The sequence below is a fragment of the Neoarius graeffei genome, chromosome 3 (assembly GCF_027579695.1).
Source record: "Neoarius graeffei isolate fNeoGra1 chromosome 3, fNeoGra1.pri, whole genome shotgun sequence".
In the NCBI taxonomy this organism is placed as follows: Eukaryota; Metazoa; Chordata; class Actinopteri; order Siluriformes; family Ariidae; genus Neoarius; species Neoarius graeffei.
The window spans coordinates 9,550,512-9,566,132 of record NC_083571.1 but is presented as its reverse complement, the minus strand read 5'-3'; positions in this window follow the sequence as shown (position 1 = coordinate 9,566,132).

Below are 15,621 nucleotides of genomic sequence, written 5' to 3'. Positions count from 1 at the left end.
CAGGCAGAACGAGTGACGAAAGAGTGATGGATGGATGGATGGAAAAATGCCATAAGTGTAAATGTAGATAGAATAATGCAAGGATAAACTACAGTGCACTTCAGTAATGATTATAAATATGCAACCCCAAATCAGAAAAAAATTGGTACGGTATGTAGAAATTAAAATAAAAACCAAAAACAATGATTTGTAAATAATCGTTGACCTGTATTACATGCAAAACAATATAACAGCACATTATTTGATGTTTTACCTCATGAATTTTAATGTTTTTAAAAAAAATTTCAAAATAAAAATTGATTCTTACGACACATTTCAACAAAGTTGGGACAGTAAAGCATTTACCACTTTATAATGTTTCCATTAATTTTCACAACACTTAAAAGATGTTTAGGGACTGAAGACATCAAGTGATGAAACGTTTCAGGTGTTATTTTGTCCCATTCTTCCTGCAAGCAGGTCTGAAGGTGTGTAACAGTACAGGGTCGTCACTGTCATATTGTTCATTTCAAAATTCTCCACACATTCTCTATTGGGGACAGAGGGGACACACCCTCTTCTTCCACAGCCATGCCTTTGTAATGTGTGCAGAATGTGGTTTTGCATTGTCTTGTTGAAATATCTCTGGAAAAGACATTGTCTTAGAGGCAGCATATGTTGCTCCAAAATCTCAGTGTACTTTTCTGCATTAATGCCCCATCACAGAAGTGTAAGTTGCCTTTGCCAAGGGCACTGACACAACCCCATACCATGACATGCCCTGGCTTTTGAACTTGTTCCTGGTAACAGTCTGGAGCACATGGCATCCATTTCTTCCAAAAAAGACCTGGAATACTGATTCATCTGACCACAATACACATTCCCACTGTGTGATGGTCCATCCCAGATGCCTCCGAGCCCAGAGACGTCAATGGCGCTTCTGGACAGTTAACATAAGGCTTCTTTTTTGCACAGTAAAGTTTTAACTGGCATTTGTAAATGTAACTCTGTATTGTAGAGCTTGACAAAGGTTTGCCAAAGTAATCCCGAGTCCATGTGATTATATCAGCTATAGATGAATGATGGTTCTTGATGCAGTGCCATCTGAGGGATTGGAGATCATGGGTGTTCAGATTAGGCTTGAGCCCTTGCCCTTTGTGCACTGAAATTCCTCCAGATTCCTTGAATCGTTTAATGATATTATACACTGTAGAGGGTGAAATATCCAAATCCCTTCCAATCTTCCTTTGAGGAACATTGTTTTTAAACATTTCAACCATTTTCTCATGCATTTGTCGACAAACTGGAAATCCCCAAACCATCTTTGCTCCTCAAATTCTAGACCTTTCCTGGATACTGATTATGTCCTAAATCATGATTACAATCATCTGTTGACATCACCTGTATCAAATCACATTATTATTTCATTGTTTTCCCTCATTACTAGCTGTAAATTGCCCTTGTCCCAACATTTTTTTTGGAACGTGTTGCAGGACTGAAACGCAGGAATAGACGTACAGTATATTAACAAATCAAATGAAGTTGACCAACAAAACATGAAATAGCTTGGGTTCATTCTGTCCACAATGAAATACAAGTCAAAGTAAAATTAGAGTTCACCATTTTCTTTTTTTTATTTGCATTTTCCACACTGTCCTGACTTTTTCTGATTTGGGGCTGTAATAAAATTAAGCCAAGTACAAACTTTTCTAGAGAAATCAAGGATGTTTCTGACAACAAAAGTACGTCAACAGCTTGTGTGCAAAGTCCTTTTGAACCAGATCACTAGTGTAAAGATGCAAATCAGAAAAATAGCTCCAAGCAGTGATTAAGGAGGCCAAGCACATTTGCCCACCACTCCTTAGTCATGTAGGAAGGGTAGAAGCCATCAACTCTGGTTCCTAATGAGATGTAATAAATTTGATGGGGGGAAAAACACTGAGCCACGGCTGAGATATTGCCTCACTTCCTCTTTTCAGTACCGTTCTCAAGTTTCAAAATGAACTCAAAAGTTGTTTGCAACATTTAATCATGTTGGTATATGAGTGACACATTTGCTTTTATTTCCTGTTGGTGACTCAGCTGTAAAACAAGTCAGAGAAACAAGTTTGGTTTGAGTTGTCTCATAATGCTCTCATTGAAATTTGGTAATGATTGGATACAATTTGCAGGAGAAGAAGTCCATCCATCCATTATCCATAACTGCTTATCCTGTGCAGGGTCGCGGGCAAGCTGGAGCCTATCCCAGCTGACTATGGGCGAGAGGCAGGGTACACCCTGGACAAGTCACCAGATCATTGCAGGGCTGACACATAGAGACAAGCCACCAATTAGCCTAACATGCATATCTTTGGACTGTGGGAGAAACCAGAGCACCCAGAGGAAGCCCACACAGACACAGGGAGAACATGCAAACTTCACACAGAAAGGCCCCTGTCAGCCACTGGGCTTGAATCCAGAACCTTCTTGCTGTGAGGCGGCAGTGCTAACCACTACACCACCATGCCAGCCCATGACTGTGAATGCACATTCGTATTCTTCTCGGTCACTTTCACCTATCTAAGCTGAGACGGTGGCGCTCTAGTGGACTCGACTTCTGACTGGTACATTCCACGGGCGATTGCTCTAAGACAACGAGGGAGGCTCAGCCTCCTCTAAAAATGACGAACATCGTGTAGGATGAATTGCGCTAGGCTTATGTTATAGCCGACCTTATAACATTGCTATTTCAGATCCAGAATCATACAAATATATGTGCTCAACCCAACTACAGTGCGAAATCATTCCGTTATAACTTTCCCCAGCTTGCCTAATGTGTGCGTGAGTTTTTCCCCCTCGTGACAGCGTGATGCAGCCCAGCCTCAGTGGACTTCAATGGCATTTGGGAGCTATGCGCTTTTCAATCTCAAAATGCAAGACGGTTATTGGACAAATACTGCGAAAACGCCCGCCCACGGAGTCCCACGGACTCCCAGCCTCAGTGGACTTCAATGGCATTTGGGAGCTCTGCGCTTTTCAATCTCAAAATGCAAGATGGCTATTGGACAAATACTAAGAAAATGCCCGCCCACGGACTCCCAGCCTCACAGTGGGAGGGACATGGCAGTTTCCGTGAGGAGACTGGTGATTGGTGAAAACGGCCGGATATTTTCTTTGATTGACAGCTCGTTTCAAATATAGACAGGCAGCGGTGAATTTCAGTTCAGTCCCATGCGGATTCGCAAGTGCTGTGGTGTATTGTAAGAGATCAGCTTACATTTCGATTTCATTCATTACATACGGTTTCTACCAGCTTTTTTAGTTTGTATATATTTTCATTGTAAATAAAGTGTAAATATATTGTTGTCAAGTTTGCTATCTTAGTTCCAGAAATGTCGTTTATTTGAGTGACTGAACTTGAACTTGAGGGGGCTAGTCAGCTAGCAAGAAAGCTGCGCACGGATGCCAAGCATTGCTGATTTAATTTTGGCGAAGCCATTTGCCAGTCTTCCTTTCGAGGAAAAAATTAAAATTAAAGAGCAGGGTAGACCAACGCCTCAAATTGACTTGGTGAAAAAGGTAGGGAATAATACTCGTTCCTTTCAGCTCTCCTGGTACGAGAAAGTGAATTGGCTAACAGCAAGTGACCCACATCAACAACAGTAAATAGGCTACTTTAGTAATATGTCATGGATGGATCAAAAATATAGAATCTATTTAAAATGTTTATGCTGAATATATTATATTGGAATATATATTTTTCTGGATATGAATTAAACACAGCTACAATTTGGAAAACATTTTTAAACAAAAACACAGCCGAGAACATTTCACACTACAGACCTGGATTAAAAGTGAAGGGTTATCAAAATTGTCAATAAAACATTTCTCAGTCAAAATAAGTAAAATATAGGGAAAGTGTCATTGAATGAAATGTGTGGCACCCAGCTCTATGTTTGGCTCCCCAAGGTCAGTACTTGTGCCTATTCCAGAACACTCTGCTGTTACTGCTGAGGTTCCTGACAAAGAGCTGCTTTCAATAATGATCAATTTTTAAACAACATGCCACAATTTTAAAATATAAAATGTTAACATATACCCCCCCAACACCACCATCATGTATATTGGACAGTAGGCTAATGGGCCAAAAGAACCTGTTATTTCACAGTTTGTGACCCTGCCAACAATCAGCCAGATCAGAGGCAAGAGTATGGGCAAAATTTATGTGTTTTTTCTTTTAAAATCTGGAAATATCGTAACCGACCAGCCTCCCTTGTTTGAAAAACTACCAGCCGCCACTGGTACATTCACCTTTGAAGGAGTAGTAGGGGGCAGAGCCTTTTCTTACAAAGCCCCACAGTTATGGAACAGCCTTCCAAGTAGTGTTCGGGAATCAGACACAGTCTCAGTGTTTAAGTCTAGGCTGAAAACATATCTGTTTTGTCAAGCCTTGTGTTAATGGTGTTTATGAAGTGAAGGTGTAGATTTGGAGGGTCCTCAGAGTGTTTTGGTAAACTGGGAAGTATGGATGCTGTCAGTCCCCACTCGCTTGCTCACTCGAGTTTGTTGACGGTGTAGTGGCTACTGCTTTATGTCCCGGGGCTCCCTCATGCCTGTGTTACCGTCTGGCTCTCCCCTTTTAGTTATGCTGTCATAGTTAGTTGCCGGAGTCCCTGCTTGTATTGTACTCAGTGCAATATGTATACTGTTCCTACATATTCAGGTGACATTGGGCATACCTAACAACCTGTGTTTTCTCTCTCTTCTCCCCCCCAATCTGTCCCTCTGAGTTACATGTTGGTCTTGGGATCGAGATGCTGACCTCTTCTGCTCCTCGGACCTGCCTGATCCATCCTGGCGCCCTGTGTCTGGTTGGAGTCTCATCGCATCGCTCCAGTGGAGGGCGGCCCCATGTGGACAGTTGGGGGTCGTGCCTGGAGGATGCCCTGGACTCTTGCAGTGGTGCTTTTGTGGCTGGGGACTGCAGTTGACTTGCTGACTTTAGGACTGCAGTTGACTTGCCGACTTTAGGATTGCAGTTGACTTGCTGACTTTGGGACTACGGTTGTCATGAATGGTTTTGCGCTTGGGTTTCCGTCAGTGGGGTGTTTATAGCATCAACGAAGCTGACTGTGTTAGGACTGTTAATGTTATAGTCATGTTGTCTGTTGTTGCCTGGATGGGGATGAGTTCCCTTTTGAGTCTGGTTCCTCTCGAGGTTTCTTCCTCATGTCATCTGAGGGAGTTTTTCCTTGCCACTGTCACCGCAGGCGTGCTCATTGGGGATAGCATTACATTCATCTGTAGCCGCTTTATCCTGTTCGACAGGGTCGCAGGCAAGCTGGAGCCTATCCCAGCTGACTATGGGCAAAAGGCGGGGTACACCCTGGACAAGTCGCCAGGTCATCACAGGGCTGACACATAGACACAGACAACCATTCACACTCACATTCACACCTATGGTCAATTTAGAGTCACCAGTTAACCTAACCTGCATGTCTTTGGACTGTGGGGGAAACCGGAGCACCCGGAGGAAACCCACGCGGACACGGGGAGAACATGCAAACTCCGCACAGAAAGGCCCTCGCCAGCCACGGGGCTCGAACCTGGACCTTCTTGCTGTGAGGCGACAGCGCTAACCACTACACCACCGTGCCACCCATTGGGGATAGATTAGGGATAAAATTAGCTCATATTTTAAGTCGTTCAAATTCTGTAAAGCTGCTTTGCGACAATGTTTATTGTTAAAAGCGCTATACAAATAAACTTGACTTGACTTGACTAGTTGTGTTCCTCTTTTGTTTTGGTTTCCCTTTTCTCATCTCCTTCTTGGTTGAAGGATAAAATGTTTTACCACAAAACAGGCATCATCTTGATCGAAATGATGCATTCATGCAATGAAAAAAATTATGCTTCAATTAAGAGGTAGAGTTCTCAGAAACATGCCTTCACTCACTGAAAGAAAGTCATTCATTCTTCAGTAAGTGTTTTTTAATTCCCATTTGTGGACGTAACTCTGTATTGCAGAGCTTAACAAAGGTTTGCCAAAATAATCCCAAGCTCTTGTGGTTCTATCAGCTATAGATGAATGATGGTTCTTGATACAGTGTCGTCTCAGGGATTGCAGATCACGGGTGTTCAGAATAGGCTTATGCCCTTGCCCTTTGCGCACTGAAATTCCTCCAGATCCCTTGATTTGTTTAATGATATTATACACCGTAGAGGGTGAAATATTCAAATCCCTTCTTATCTTTCTTTGAGGAATGTTGTTTTTAAACATTTCAATCATTTTCTCGTGCATTTGTTGACAAACTGGAGATCCTCAGCCCATCTTTTCTGATTGGTACATTCACTCTACCTCTTAATTGAAGCTTAATTTTTTTTCATTGCATGAATGCATCGATTCGATCAAGATGATGCCTATTTTGTGGTGAAACATTTTATCTTTCAACCAAAAAGGAGATGGAAAAAAGAGAAACCAAAACAAAAGAGGAACACAACTACTCCTTCAAAGGTGAATGTACCAATCAGAAGCCGAGTCCGCTAGAGCTCCACCTTCTCAGCTTAAGCATTTTATTCAGGTCAGTGGATTCTGCCAAAAGATGCCCATTATTTCTGGTGTGCCTCAGGGCTCAATACTAGGCCCTCTTCTTTTTGTTATCCATATTAATGATTTGCCAATTGTTGTGAGGCAATACAGCATACTTATCTATGCAGACAATACTGTTTTGTTTTACTCTGGTTTAACTGTGTCAATAATTGAAGGAAAGCTTCATGCTGACCTTGAGTTAATTGGATCATGGCTTGGTGAAAATAGCTTGTTTCTAAATGCCACTAAAATGGAGTCTATTTTATTTGGAACTCATGGTAAGCTTCCACATGTTTCTGATTTTAATATATTATTCAATGGTCACCCCATTAAGTATATGTCTGAATTTAAATATCTTGGTGAATGCCTTTCAAGGAATTGCCATATCCAGGAGATACTATCTAGAGCTAGCAAAAGGCTAGGTATGCTAGGGCACCTTAGGAATAATTTAATGTCACTGTGACAGTTTGTGTAGGTGGGTGGAGCACAGAAGGACGGCAGGACAGAACTGAGTTCACAAAACTGGCTTTTATTCAGCTTTTCAGCCTATACAAACTCTTTCACACACACCCAGACACACGCACACACATCAGTCATCTGGTTGAAGAGAGAGCTCCCTCTGCTCTCGCTCTCTCTCCTTAAATAGGGCACGGTCACTGGGAAGACACACAAACATTAATTAATGACAGGTGTAGTGATTCTGCCACTTACCTTCCCTGACTCCGCCCTCCTGTCACAGACCGATGCTTGACCACACCCCCGCTGCCACATACCCCCACTGCCCGACTCAGGCCGAGCGGCTGTCCGGCCTGCAGCCGACTCCCCACCCCCTTGACGGGAGAGGAAGTCCGCCACGACCATCTGTGCCCCCGGCCTGTGGATCACCTTGAAGTTAAAGGGTTGGAGTGCCAGATACCAATGGGTGATCCGTGCGTTGGCATCCTTCATGCGGTGGAGCCACTGGAGGGGCACGTGGTCCGAACAGAGGGTGAAAGGGCGTCCCAGCAGGTAGTACCGGAGGGCGAGGACTGCCCACTTGATTGCCAGGCACTCTTTCTCGATGGTGCTGTAGCGCCCCTCATGCACCGACAGCTTGCGACTAATGTATAAGACTGGGCGATACTCCCCCTCCACCTCCTGGGACAAAACGGCCCCCAGCCCTCTGTCTGACGCATCCGTCTGCAAGATAAAGGGGAGAGAAAAGTCAGGGGAGTGTAAAAGTGGCCCCCCACACAGTGCAGCCTTTACCTTAGAAAAAGCCCGCTGGCATTGCTCCGTCCACTGGACCGGATCTGGTGCCCTCTTTTTAGTCAGATCAGTCAGCAGGCTGGTGACGTCCGAATAATTAGGTATAAACCTACGATAATAGCCAGCCAGCCCCAGGAACTGTCTCAACCCCTTTTTGGTCTTGGGCCTCTGGCAGGCCGCAATTGCAGCTGTCTTGTTAATTTGGGGACGCACCTGCCCGTTGCCCAAGTGGAAGCCCAGATACCGTACTTCCACCCGCCCAATCGCACACTTCTTCGGGTTGGCTGTGAGACCCGCTCGCCTCAGCGACCTAAGGATGGCCCTCAGATGTTCGAGGTGCCTTGGCCAGTCATTACTATGGATAATAATGTCATCGAGGTAGGCGGCCGCATAGGTGGCGTGGGGGTGGAGGACCCGGTCCATCAGCCGCTGAAACGTAGCGGGCGCCCCAAACAGCCCAAAAGGAAGTGTGACAAATTGGTGTAAGCCGAATGGTGTGGAAAAGGCCGTTTTTTCCCAGGATAATGAAGTCAAGGGGATCTGCCAATAACCCTTTGTTAAATCCAGTGTCGAGTAAAAACGAGCCGTGCCTAGCCGATCGAGCAACTCATCAATACGAGGCATTGGGTACGCATCAAATTTAGACACCGAATTGACTTTTCTATAGTCCACACAGAACCGGACCGACCCGTCGGCCTTGGGTACCAAGACTCCCACAGTGACTGCTCCAGTCACTGTGGGACTCCTCGACGATGCCCATTTCGAGCATGACCTCAAGTTCTTCCCGAACCACTTTTTTCTTGTGCTCGGGTAACCTGTAAGGGCGGCTACGCACTACCACCCCCGGGGGCGTCTCAATGTGGTGCTCTATGAGGTTGGTGCGGCCAGGCAGGGGCGAGAACATGTCCGAAAACTCGGTCTGCAACTGGGCAACCTCTGCGAGTTGGGTCGGGGAGAGGTGGTCTACACAGGGGACCGGAGAGGTACGCCATGCCAATGTTCCCTTTTGAACCTCCGGCCCCAGCTCCGCCTTCTCCGGAACTACCGACACCAACGCCACGGGGACCTCCTTGTTCCAGAGTTTGAGCAGGTTGAGGTGGTAAATCTGTAGCGCCCCACCCCTATCCTTTCGCCTCACCTCATAGTCGAAGTCCCTGACTCTCCGTGTGACCTCAAAGGGTCCTTGCCACTTGATGACCAATTTGGAGCTCGATGTGGGCAACAGTACGAGAACTTTATCTCCCGGTGCGAACTCCCTAAGGTGCGTACCCTTGTCATACAGGTGGGTCTGTCGTTCTTGGGCCTGCCGCAAATTCTCCTGAGTTAGGTGCGTGAGTGTGTGGAGTTTTGCGTGCAGGTCAATAACGTATTGGATTTCATTTTTACTTGGTGAAGGTCCCTCCTCCCAATATTCCCGCAGCACATCTAGAATGCCGCGCGGCTTACGCCCGTATAACAATTCAAATGGGGAGAACCCCGTGGAGGCTTGGGGGACCTCTCGCACTGCAAAGAGCAAGGGTTCGAGCCATTTATCCCAATTACGTGCATCCTCACTTACGAATTTTTAAATTATGTTCTTGAGGGTGCGATTGAACCATTCAAATAAACCGTCTGTTTGTGGGTGATACACGCTGGTGCGGATCGGCTTAATACCCAACAACCCATACAGTTCGTTCAGTGTGCGTGACATAAACGTGGTGCCTTGGTCAGTCAGAATCTCTTTCGGAATTCCAACTCGGGAGATAACGCAGAAGGGTGCCTCCGCAATACTGCATGCTGAGATATTGTGAAGAGGCACTGCTTCCAGGTATCGTGTTGCATAGTCCACTAGAACTAATATAAAGCGGTACCCTCGTGTTGACCGATCTAATGGCCCGACGAGATCCATCCCAATTCTTTCGAACAGGGTCTCGATTAACGGTAGAGGGCGCAAAGGCGCTTTTGGAATGGCCACTGGATTTACTAACTGGCATTCGCGGCACGCCGTACACCACCTACGGACATCGCCGCGAATCCCTGGCCAATAGAACCGGGCCATTATTCGGGCTAGTGTTTTATCCTGCCCTAAGTGTCCAGCCATGGGATTAAAGTGAGCCACCTGGAACACCAATTCCCGGCGGCTCTTCGGAATTAAAAGCTGCATGACTTGCTCTTTAGTCTGAGTGTCCTGCGTCACTCGGTATAATCTATCCTTCATAATCACGAAGTAGGGGAAGGACGGGGTGGCGTTCAGCTGGAGCATTTGACCATCGATTACTCTCACTTGGTCAAACGCATGCCGCAGAGTCTCGTCTCACGACTGCTCTAATGGAAAATCCACGAGGGATTCTCCAACAGAGAGAGGAGGAGCCGGCGGCTCCTCACTCTGACGCGGAGCTGATGTAGACGGCTCTGTGACAACTGCTCCCGCCAACGCGACACCGGGGCCTCCCCCGTTAACTGATGGCAGGACCCACTCTTCACTAAATGTGTCATTAAATCCCGAAATCCCAGCCAATCAGTCCCCAAAATTATCGAGTGGGTGAGGCGAGGATTAACCGCCGCCTTTACTCTAAATTTTTCCCCTCTGAAAAAAATGTGGACCGACACCAAAGGGTAGCTGTGAACATCCCTGTGCACACACAACACCTTCACCCCCTGTGCACCCCCCAATGCCTCATCTTGCACCAGGCTTTGGTGGATTGAGGTCTGATTACAGCCAGAATCCACCAACGCCTGATATGTATCCGCTTGGATACTCACCGGTATGCGATACACTCTGGCCCAATCGAGGGCGGCTCCTGGCGCATCGGGGATCCGAACCACCGCGCCCACTTCCATTACCAAGCACTGCTGTTGGAGGTGGCCCGGCTCCCCGCAGCGCGAGCAAACCGGCCCGGGCTTCCTCTCTGCACTAGTGCTCTGGGGCTCACTCACCTGAGGGGGGGGGAGAGACAGACACAGAGGGGAGACACGGGAGGGCACCGCAGGCGCAGCGGGCTGGCTGAGGTGGCGCTGGCCCCCGCCTCCACGGTGGGGGAATGGGGCGAGGAGGAGACACAGGAGGAGGGGGGAGAGAGAGAGAGAGAGAGAGAGAGGAGAGAAGAGAAGAGAAGAGGTCATCTGCTGTCCTGCTGTCGGGACAGCTGCCAAATGGTCCTCCGCCAGCTCGATTGCCTGATCCAGCGACGCTGGGCGGTGGCACTGGACCCACTCTGCGGTTCCCGCTGGTAAGCGCGCGACGAACTGCTCCAGTACCACCTGGTCGATGAGTCCCTCGGCGTCACGGTTGTCAGTCCTCAACCACTGCCAGCAGGCGTCCCGGGGTTGCTGGCCAAACGCGAACGGCCGGCCAACTTCCTCCAAGCACAAAGCGCGGAAGCGCTGACGTTGTTGCTCAGGGGTGTGTCCCACACGCTGGAGGACGGCCCGGCAAAGGTCCGCGTAGGCCAGCCGGTGGTCGTCGGGGAGCTGTAGCGCAGCCAGCTGCGCCTCTCCCATTAGCAGGGGGAGGAGGTGCGCCGCACGCTGTTCCACCGGCCACCCCGAGGTCTCTGCTACCTGCTCAAAGAGCGTGAGGAATGCCTCGGGGTCGTCCTGCGGGCCCATCTTCGTGAGGGTGAGGGGGGAAGGGCCCGTGGCGGTGGAGATGGTGGACCCCACCGACGCGAGGAGGTGCTGGAACGCCCGATGATCTTCCTGTTGCGCCAGCACCAGGGCCTCGAACCGTTGTTCTTGCTCCTTTCGGAGGGCGAGCAGCGCCTGGTGCTGGCTCTGTTGGGCCGTGGTGAGGGCGTGGATCAGGTCGGCGAAGGTGGAGGACTCCATGGGGCTGTTCTCTTCTGTGCTCGGACCTGGGTTTCGGCACCACTGTGACAGTTTGTGTAGGTGGAGCACAGAAGGACGGCAGGACAGAACTGAGTTCACAAAACTGGTTTTTATTCAGCTTTTCAGCCTATACGAACTCTCTCACACACACCCAGACACACGCACACACATCAGTCATCTGGTTGAGGAGAGAGCTCCCTCTGCTCTCGCTCTCTCTCCTTAAATAGGGCGCGGTCACTGGGAAGACACACAAACATTAATTAACAACAGGTGTAGTGATTCTGCCACTTACCTTCCCTGACTCCACCCTCCTGTCACAGACCGATGTTTGACCATGCCCCCGCTGCCACAGTCACATTGTGTGAATATTATTTGTATGTCCTTTATTCGCCCTGTTCTTGAATATTAAGATGCTGTATGGGGGTGCTGTGGTATAGGAAATGCTAAATCTTTAGAGAGACTCCAGCAGCGTGCTGCAAGGATAGTTACTGGAATCCTTGACTTGTGAGTGACGTCAAAGCAAAATAGAAACCCAGATGTCAGCCATGTTAGTGGATAAAGAAATGCGGGGTCAAGCGACATTCCATACAAAACATAGTCATGCGTGCGCAACTCTCTTCATTTTTCCACTGCTTTAAGCATTCTTTTAGCTCTGCCATATCTTTGTGCTGTATATGGTTGTGGTCACAACAGTACTCATGACCGTGGCATGTTCTGATTTTTTTTTAGAATTCCATTTGTGATTTGGAAAGAGGGTAAGGAAACTCTGAGGCTTAGTACGGAGAGGAGACGAACACGGCTGAACAACATCGGCAGGGCTGATCTAACCAAGGCTAAAACCAAAACAGCTCGTGTTTGCAGTAATCATTTTATCTCAGGCGAGGTTCAAAAGCTTTCTCGATAATATCATAGAAGAATTTTATTTTGTGTTGCTAGAATATTGCTATAAAATGAGCATTCTCTTGTCGCGGTTCACTCGGACATTGTTATAATTTTAACACATGTATTACCATTTTGCTTCTAGGAGCGCCAGCAAAATTATATGATAGAAACAATCCAGACTGGGCACCCAGTCAGAAAATGGGCTACGTTTCATCCAAGGTCGGACTTGATTCTTCGGCAGCCAAACCAGATAGAACACGATATCTGGGTACTCGATGGTCGGTAGAAGCATCTTATCTTCAGAAAAGTCTGACTTTTTTAAATAATATGGGTCAAAACCACACATATCTATCTTCTCTTTGTATCGAATCTTCACTTGAGCGTTCAAATCATGGTAATACTGAGAAAATTCAACTTTGTTTACAGACACGCTTTCAGCGGCTGCCATCCTAGCCGCTTTGTATATCCACCATCATGCTGGATGCTCATGACGTAGCACATTTTGATCACATGGTTGCAAGTCATCTACAGGCGAGAGTGATAGAACCTTGGATGTAGTTAAGTGGCCCACTCTACAAAGTTAGCGGGATGATCACGTGTTCAAACTTGTTAAGAAATGTATTAATGGGAGTTGCCCCCAATTTTTTCAAAAATTATTTTATATTCAACAATGCTATACACAGCAGAATTACTAGACAAAGCAATATGTTACATTTGCCAAGGGTAAGAACCGAGCTGGCCAACAAATCCTTTTATTATCACGGATGTATCGTTTTTAATAGGTTAAGCTGATACTTTATCATTCATATATATATTTTTAATATAGTTTTTTGTATTTATAACCAATTTGAATATATTGAATATATACATATTGTAAATACTGCAAATGAATACAAGCTCCTTTTTTAGCTTCTATTGATTGCGTGTTGTATACAGTGTCTTACAAAAGTATTCATCCCCCTTGGTGTTTTGTCGCATCACAAGCTGGAATTTAAATGGATTTTTGGAGGGTAAGCACTATTTGATTTACACAACATTCCTACAACTTTAAAGGTGAAAATTGTTGTTTTATTGTGACACAAGCAATAATTAAGATGAAAAAACAGAAATCTGGAGTGTGCATAGGTATTCACCCCTTTTGGTATAAGACCTCTAAATAAGAGCTGGTCCAACCAATTCACTTCATAAGTCACATAATTAGTTGGTTAAGCACCACCTGTGTGTAATCAAAGTGTCATATGATCTGTCACATGATGTCTGTATAAATCAACCTGTTCTGGAAGGACCCTGACTCTGCAACACTACTAAGCAAGCAACATGAGAACCAAGGAGCCTCCAAACAGGTCAGAGACAAAGTTGTGGAGAAGTATAGATCAGGGTTGAGTTATAAAAAAAACTATTCCAAACTTTGAATATCCCACAGAGCACCATTAAATCCATTATAGCAAAATGGAAAGAATATGGCACCACTACAAACCTGACAAGAGAAGGCCCTGCCCACCAAAACTCTCAGACTGGGCAAGGAGGGCATTAATCAGAGATGCAACAAAGACACCAATGATAACACTGAAGGAGCTGCAGAGATCCACAGCGGAGATGGGAGTACCTGTCCATAGGACCACTTTTAAGCCGTACACTCCATAGAGTGGGCGAGGCTTTATGGAAGAGTGGCCAGAAAAAAGCCATTGCTTAAGAAAACATGTTTGGAGTTTACCCAACAGCATGTGGCAGACTCCCCAAACACATGGAAGAAGATTCTCTGGTCAAATGAGACTAAAATTGATCTTTTTGGCCATCATGGGAAATGCCATGTGTGGCGCAAACCGAACACCCTGAGAACACCATTCCTACAGTGAAGCATGGTGGGGGCAGCATGATACTGTGGGGATATTTTTCCATCTGCAGGGACAGGAAAGATGGATGGCACTAAACACTGGGCAAACACTGAAGGAAAACCTGTTTGAGTCAGCCAGAGGTTTGAGACTGGGACAAAAGTTCACGTTCCAGCAGGTGACCCTAAACATACTGCTAAAGCTACACTGGAGTGGTTTAAAGGGAAACATTTAAATGTCTTGGAATGGCCTAATTAAAGCCCAGACCTCAATCCAATTGAGAATCTGTGGCATAACTTGAAGATTGCTGTAGACCAACGCAACCCATCTAACTTGAAGGAGTTGGAGCAGTTTTGCCTTGAAGAATAAGCAAAAATCCCAGTGGCTAGATGTGCTAAGCTAATAGAGACATACCCCAAGAGACCTGCAGCTGGAATTGCAGCAAAAGGTGGCTCTACAAATCTATTGACTTTTTTTGAGGGGGGGCAGGGGCGGAGCTCGGGTATTGTGTCAGGGGGGCCGGGAGATGTTTGGGCCCCCCCCCAGTGATATGTTGCAGTAGCCCAAACAGTCTATTATACTAGCCAATTATAAACGTTGGCTTACACTAGCGTAATTTCAGCAACCTTTCCATTCACACATGTAACATGCAGTACAAACCAAAATATTTAATATATGTTTATTTCAGAAAAAAAACTTTGATCATAGCTGCCTATTCCGGTCAAACAAGCAAACAACAACTTTGCAAACTCATTTAACATGTTAAAGGGACAACTATCCCATCCTTTTTAAAGAAAAGAAACAGACAAAAACTATGCCTAACCCAGTCTACATAATATATTTTTATTGAACAATTTTGTTGTAAATAATTCTGAATGGACATGTGGTCAATAAACTGTATTTTTAAAAAAAATCCCGACCAGTGGGCCCCCCCAGTGGTGAGGCCCTGGATTGTTCACGCCGCAGCCCCCCCCAATCTCCGCTACTGGGGGGGGGGGATAACTATGCCCACTCTAAGATTTTTGTTTTTTCATCTTAATTAATAAAAAAATTATTTGCACCCTTTAAAGTGGTAGGCATGTGTAAATCAAATGGTGCTCCCCCCCCAATTTCATTTCAATTCCTGCTTTTAATGTGACAAAACAGGACAAACACCAAGGGGAATGAATACTTTTGCAAAACACTATGCATAACAAGGTTCCATTTGATAGTAGAGGCATATAGCCACTGATTGGACTACCCTGCTGTTTTTATTTAAGTTTAAATCAAGGTTTCTATGGCAAATAGCAACCTTGGACAGGATGC